Genomic DNA, 8,025 nt, shown 5'->3' with positions numbered 1-8,025 from the left:
TATATGTATATATATATATATATATATATATATGGTATAATATTCAAATTAAGATAAATTTAAATCTTCAAATATTTACCTGAATTCCTTTATGAGGACAAAATTCAAAATCCTTTATCTTTATTTTTAGTCAAAATCTATGGTCAATCTTTTTTCTATCCTCTCTTCTGCCTAATCTCACTAATCCTTCGTAGTCATTATTCTACTCTATGAGATCAACTTTCTTAGATTCCACTTATGACTGAAATCATACAATACTAGTCTTTCTGTGTCTGATTTATTTTACAAAGTTGCCATCTCTTGTGGCTAAATAGGACAGTATTCCATTGTGATTGTACACCTATTCTCGACTATGTTCTCTGCATTTAATTCATTTTACATTAATATTTCACCTAAATTCAAAAATGATAAATATTAGTTGCAGAAAACACTAAAAGCAAAGGAACAGAACCCTATCCTCAGTAACAACTCTTTAGAGATTTCCACATGCCACACCAGGTGGGCATCTATGTACTTATATTTAGAGTAGGCCATGCTGGGAACGAGAGAGGATGCTGGGCTCAGTTTAAGCCTCGGTTCTCTGACCTTAGAGGAATTAACCTCTCTAGGACTCATTTACTGTACCTGTGTAGTATGGCTAATCAACATACCTATCTGATAAAGTTGCTGTAAATAAAGAAGTTAATGGATATAAAACGATTTTCTTAGGGTACGGCAGATGTCATTAAATATTTTTCAGTATATTTCTAATGGCTACATAGTATTCTATCTTACTGCACAGCTGTAAGATCCCTAGTGTTAGTTATTTATTTACATCCTTGCTTAATTAGCATAGTTATGATAACCCTTACTGATATATTGCTGCATATACAAATTTATTAGTCCCTTGGCTAAATACCTCTTTTCATTAATTACCCTTCCTTCAAGGAAGTTGTACAGTTAAAGACTAAGTATATGTAAAGAGCTTTATACCTCAAATACACTAGGTACTAAGCATTAATTGAGCATTTTCTTTTGTCTTTCAAAGGGACTAAAATTTTGAAAAATATTTTTTCCCAAAGTATTCATCATTTTCTATTATCTAAGGCTTTTGATGTCTGGAAATGATTTCTTTATGAAAGCCATCTATGTTCAGTAATAATTTTTTTGTTTACCTTCCCCCTCTTCAAAAATCTATAACTCCATGGTTTCCAGTATTGAATTGCATCAAATGTATTCAATCAACCCGATTTTTTTAGTATTGTTTGGCTAATTTGCCATTGTCCTGGAAGACAAATGCAAAAATGTCACAAGTCATCTGCAAAGCAAAAGAAGAAATATGAAACAAAGTTCGTAAATCAAACCCAATAAGTAACCCAAAACAATACAAATGGAAACAACATACATTTGTTTTAGCTAGCAAGTTACCAAATGCTCAAAATAAATAACATAATTCTACAGCAAATATTTGGAGAAGTTTCATTCTTGTTTCTACTGGTATAAATGCAAATTAGTATGGTTCACCTAGCTTACACTTTGGCAATTTTTTACATCACATCTCTATGAAGCTTTCTTTTAGATATCTGTGCTAAAGAATAATTACAGAACTGTAAAAATGTTGGTATAATAATACTTAACCATAGGACTCATTACAATAAAAAGTTGACAAACTACATAAATAATAAGATGAGATTTAGTATACAGTCATAAAACAGCTATTCATTAGGTTGCTGTGGAATCATTAAAATGTAGAGGTGAACTTGCTATTGTGCTTAGATGTCTCTGACAGACTGTGAAGTGAAAAAAAAAAGCCATTCCAAAATGAAAAGTGTATACTACCCAATTTTTGTAAGGAAAGAGGAGCATCTTTGTCTGGTTGAGTGGAATTCAAAAATGTACAAAACTTATCTCAAGTGTGTGGGAATAGGAGGTTGCGAATGTCTGAACATGAACACCTGAATGTAAACCCCTTAGCTTATTTACGTTGAAGCTTAATTATCAATATGATCAGGTTAGAAGGTGGGCTTTTAGGAAGTGATTAAATGATGAGGACAGTTCCTTCAAGAATGAGATCAGTAGGCGGGTATGGTGGTGCATAGCTGTAATCCCAGCACTCAGGAGGCTGAGGCAGGAGGATCGCTGTGAGTTCGAGTCCAGCCTGGGCTACACAGTGAGTTCCAGGTCAGTCTCAACTGCATAGTGAGACCCTGTCTCAAAAAACTGAAAAACAAACAAACAAAAAAGAATGAGGTTAGTTATCTTATCAAAGAGGTGCAAGGAAGTTGTGCTCCCTTTCTAACAGGTGAGGACACAGCAGGACGCAGGGAGCAATGCTCACTAGATGCTGAATCTCCTGCTGCCTTGACCTTGGCCCTCTTAGCCTCCAAGACTGTAAGAAATAAAAGTCCATCATTAATAAATTAACCAGCCAACTGTTTTGTTACAGTAGCAAGGATAGACAAAGATGAAGGCTTTTGTTGGTTTGCTTTAATTTATAAGTTTTTATTTTTCTGATGTTAGCTTAAAGTATTTTTATAATTAAAAATAAAATGGACATTATAGGGAGCTATATTTACTTATAATTCACATAGCTGGATTCTTTCTCCTATAATATATCTTTGTTTTATCTATAATACTTCATTTCCTGAAGAAAGTATGTGCTTTTAAAACAAAGTACACTCATAAATTATGTCAAACCTAGGAGCACTACATATCTGACAATTTATACCTTGACGCATGGTCTCCCTAGAACTAAAAGGGACACCACTATATAAAGAAAGCTATATTCTCTTATCATGACAAAAGTAATTACAGTAGGAATCATGGACATGGTCTGAGTTGCAATTTGGCACCTCATACCTTGATATCACAAATTAAAATCATTCGTCCCAGAAACAATCACAGTCTTTTCTTTACATTTTCATGAAGACAATTTATCCAAATCATTTTTATAAAAAGATATTAAAATAAACAAAACAGTAGCAGAGGAAAGATAAAAGTGAAAAATCGTTCATCACAGTGAAGAGAAGCAAGGCAAGCGATTGAAGTAAAGAAGTAAAGATCTTTACTTTGATCTTTGCCAAGAAGTCAATATTTGATGAAACTTTGTGTATCTTCTGACAGAATCTGAATGATATAAAGGATCGCTCTAGGTTAGAAGTCTAAATCAGTTCATATTCCCATTTTATATCAAACACTTTAAGGATCTGTATGCTAGTTTAGCCAATTTTAATGATGCAAGAATCCTATCATCATGGTGAGGGTAATTTTTTCATTCCAAGCCAACACTATTAAATTTTCAGTAGCTATTATTGCTCTAACGAGCCATTTCTTATCATGTTCTGATGCTGTGGATATGGTATTCCTATAGTTATAGGGATGGTAACATTCTAAATATTTGGCCAGGTAACACAGTCAACCAAAATGAAGCATAATTTCTCATACTTGTTGTTCTTTGTGTTTTTTCAATACATGATAAGGTCTAGACCAAGTAAAATCAATGACTGAGAATATTATAAATATCTCAGCCCCTGAAACATAATACTAGATGTTGACTTCTTTAATTTCACTCCCCCTTCTCCCTATGGTGAAATCATGCATGAAAATATTCAATAAAAATATAACAAACAGTGGATTCATCTTATGTTTGCTTTAAAGATTAGAAATTCAAGTATACCAAAGAAAAGCCCTTAATTTCAGGGGGGAAATGGCAGTTTTATCATGATATTTTGAACACTGACTCTTTCTGAAAAGCTTACTGAAATAGCAGAAATATGAATATATATACATAGACATGCACATGTATTATTAAATTGGAAGCATCCTTAAATTAGTGTTATTATTCAGGAAAAAATTCAACTTAATGTGATAGCTATTTATAGTTACCTTTCCCAAGATAGTGTCCATGTCCCACAAGAAACAAGTAAGAATATCAACAGAAAATCACCAAAACATCCTTAATTTCAACAATCAAACATGGAGATCAGAAGAAGCCGTAGGACAAAGGAGGAGTAATTCTCTTAAAACTATAAACTCTCTTGCAGAATATAAATCAATATAAGACAGACAATTTATTAAAGGAAATATCATAAGAGAAGCCTTGAACAACTCCTTAATGCTATGTTCCAGAATACACTGCTGCAATTTTTTTTCAAATTGCCCCAATTCCACACCATCATTTTGATTCTTTATTAATTTTGCAACATTATCAGTGGCATCTTGTAATATTCTTTGTCTATTGACTATATCTTTTTTTTTTCTTTTAGAAATACTCAATATCTTGCCTAGTCACCCTTTAAGTGACGGCTCCTCTCACCAGTAAGATTTAGCTTTGTAATGAAGGTTTCAGTAATGTGACAAGGTTAAGGGTATGAGAAAGCTTCACTTTGCATTTCAGATCAGAACTATAAAAATCACAACAGCTGAATCTATATATAAAGGAGTCTTTGTTCTATAACTTCCAAAATTTTTGTCAGGACATGAAGAACTAGTTATCATCGATAATAAATTCATATGGTAATTAATATTGAAAACCATATATATTTGGTAGTCTATAATTTCAAATAAAAGAGTTGACAAAGTGTTTTGTTTCATCATAAAAATCTTACCATGAGTAGTTTAAACAGCATTTGCCTTTTTCTCATTCAATCATTTAATATATGAAGCGAGCAGCTTCTCCATGCTTTGGTGAACTATGTAAATATAAACCATCTTCCAACATTTTATCCTTTTTTTGTTCTTTTTTTTTCCCTCCAGTACCGGGAATCAAACCCAGGACCTGGCGCTTGCCAGGCAGACTTGGCACTACTGAGCTAAATCCCTGGCCTCAATATTTTATCCTTTGAACTCATACTGTCTAAAATATCTCTGAGTATCCTTTAATGTGAAGTTTTTCTCAATGTCACTTCCTGTAGGATATCTTCAACCTTTTTACAACCATTTACTTCATTTGTGTCCATAAATTGGGATTTACTAAATTATTCTGACTGTGTATCTAGAGTCACTGAGAAACTACCATTGTCAACAATCTCATTATTAGAAAGTTCTAAAGTTCTACTCTTACTGGATTTACATGTTTATCTCAGTATTATGATGTTTGTGTCCCTTTACTACCTCTTCATCTTTGTCATATTATTCTCTTTCTCAATTACTCAAATATAAGCTTTGCTGTCTGTGTGTGAACTAAGTAACAAAAACAGTGACAAATCACTGGAATGCATCGAAAGAAAAAAATATGATCAGTCACTGGTCAGGATGTGCATTTGTTATTAGGTAATGGTTTGTGAACTGAAAAAGACAACAGGAAAATTTATATTTTATGCAATTACCATTAACAAACATCTCAAGGTAACTAAAATTTGAACTTCTTTGAAGACTGGTATCACTTAGCCAAACCCAAACACGTGCATTCTGAAGGCAGAAAAAGCAAGATCTTCTTATATATTTTAATTTTTAAATTATAATTTACCAGCATTATCATTTAAAGTTACATGAGAATGAATGGAAATTTTATAAGAATTCTTTATAAAGGTGTAATAAAATTTTGCAAAAATTAAAAGCAGACTTAAAGCATTCATTTTTTAAATTAATTTTATTGGTACATTTTAGGTATATAATAAAATGACATTTGTCATTGGAAATTTGTACTTTACATTATCTATCTTGGTTGTTATTTTTTCCCCATTCCCCTGCCCTCCCTTCAACCCCTCACCCTTCCCATTTACAAAGACTTTGTTTCCATTTTCTCCCTTTCTTATATTAAAATGTTCAACATCACTTATCATTTGAGAGATGCAAATGAAAACAACACTAAGATTCCACCTCACCCCACAAAGAATGGCTGCTGTAATGAAATCAACCAATAACAAATGCTGGTGGAACTGTGGGGAAAAAAAGAAAGCCTTCTCCGCTGTTGGTGGGAGTTTAGACTGGTGCAACCACTGTGGAAATCAGTGTGGCGATAACTCAAAGAGCTAGAATTAGAGGTCCCATTTGACTCAGCTACTCCCCTACTGGGTATCTTCTCAAAATAATTAAAAGAATCATACCACAGGGATATATGTGCACTCATGTTCATAGTGACACAGTTTGAAATAGCTAAAACTTGGAAACAGACTAATTACCCATTCACTAGAGACTGAATAAAGAAGATGTGTTTTTTTTATAAAATGGAGTACCACTCAGCCATAAAGAATGAGAAATTAGAGACGTTCATAGGTAAATGGATGCACATAGAGGCCATACTCAAGTGAAATAAATAGGACAGATATGTGTAAATACTGAATAGTTTCTCTAGTGTGAGAAACTGAAAGTGTTAATAAGGATCAAAAAGTGTAATAGATACTGTGAAATAGGAAGAAGAGCTCCAAAGGGGAAGGAGAAGTGGAGGGGTTGGGGAAAGGAAAAAAGGGAATGGAATTAATACAAAAAAGGAAAAGCATTCATTTTTAAAATGTAAGAGGAGAGGCAGAGGGCAATGATGCCTATTTTAGACGCTTCACTGATCATACCCTCACAGAGATGCCAGTTGTGACAGCTATTCATGTAAATAGCAATCGTGACAAGAGCTGAGGAAGCCAAGTAAGAGACCTCTTTCATTTTAATATGAGACAGATACATTAAAGAAGGAGGGGAGGAAACACTTGCCCTCATCACTCTTCTTCCCACTCCAAGTAAAACAACATGGAAAGAGACACCCCTCCTTGGGGAGAGGAGAGGGAATTAAGTTAAGGCCCTAGACTTGAAATCCAGTATCAGGTTTTCTATAGTAAAACTCAGTGCTGAACAGAGTCCTAAGACCCCTGCCCCCAAAGAACACAGAGAGATTTAGCCTCTGGTTCTTGTTAGCCAGGTAGACAGAGGACTACCCCCACTACCCTTCTCTGAGCCTCAAGCCACAAAAACTGGAACAAGACTTTACAGATTGGGCTGAGGATTTAGCTCAGTGGTTCCACTGCCTGCCTCACAAAAAAAAAAAAAAAAAAAAAAACTTGCAAGAGACTTTATAGCATAAGACTATGCCTTGGCATTCAGTGCTGGTCACACCGCAGCGAGACCTAGATTGAAGCAGACCACCAAAGACATTATCCCTAGACCAGTCCATGCAGGCTGACCCTCTAGTCAAGGCCCACAGATCTGTACCATAAGAACGAATATCTCTCAGTGGAGGAAAGATAGCCTCTTTAATAAATGTTGTTGGAAATACTGGATCTCAACCTGCCAAGTATTAAAACTAGACCCTTATCTTTCACCATGCACTAAATTAAAATCCAAGTGTATTAAAGATCTAAATATTAAAACAGAAACACTAAACTTGCTGGAAGATAAGTTAGGCAGAACTCTGGAAGACATTGGCATAGGAAAAGACTTTATGAACACATCCTCAGCAGCACGGGAACTAGCAGACAGAATCAAAAACTGGGATTTCATCTTATTAAAAAGCTTCTGCACTGCAAGGGGAAACCATCAACACAACTAAGAAACAATCTACAATGTGGGAAAAACTTTTTACCAGCTGCTCCTCAGACAAATGACTATTATCTAGAATATATAAAGAACTCCAAACAATCAGCCCCCACTCTGAATATAAAGACCCGATTCAAAATTGGGCATCTGAAATGAACAGATATTTCTCAAACAAAGAAATAAAAGTAGCAAGTAAATATATGAAAAAATGTTCCACATCACTGGTCATTTGAAAGATGCAGATGAAAACAACACTGAGATTCCACCTCACCCCACAAAGAATGGCTGCTATCAAGAAATCAACCAATAACAAATGTTGGCAGGGCTGTGGGGAGAAAGGAACCCTTCTCCATTGTTGGTGGGAGTGCAGACTGGTGCAACCACTATGGAAATCAATATGGAGATACCTCAAAGAGCTTGGAGTGGAGGCTCCATTTGACCCAGCCATCCCTCTGCTGGGTGTCTTTCCAAAAGAATTAAAAGAATCATATCACAGTGATATATGTGCACCTATGTTTATAGCGGCACAGTTTGTAATAGCTAAAACATGGAAAAAGCCCATTTTCCCATCAGTTAGAAATT

The 8,025-nt window shown here is 34.6% G+C and overlaps 1 pseudogene; it reads right to left on the bottom strand.

The window, feature by feature from the left end:
* The window catches only part of LOC104867298, a 34,796-nt pseudogene extending 32,079 nt beyond the window's left edge, over window positions 1-2,717 (bottom strand).
* Window positions 2,718-8,025: the final 5,308 nt, after the last annotated feature.

The sequence above is a fragment of the Fukomys damarensis genome, unplaced genomic scaffold (assembly GCF_012274545.1).
Source record: "Fukomys damarensis isolate Sample0158 unplaced genomic scaffold, DMR_v1.0_HiC HiC_scaffold_2, whole genome shotgun sequence".
Classification (NCBI taxonomy): Eukaryota; Metazoa; Chordata; class Mammalia; order Rodentia; family Bathyergidae; genus Fukomys; species Fukomys damarensis.
Note: the sequence above shows the minus strand (reverse complement) of the source record. Positions and strands in the feature narration are given on the sequence as shown.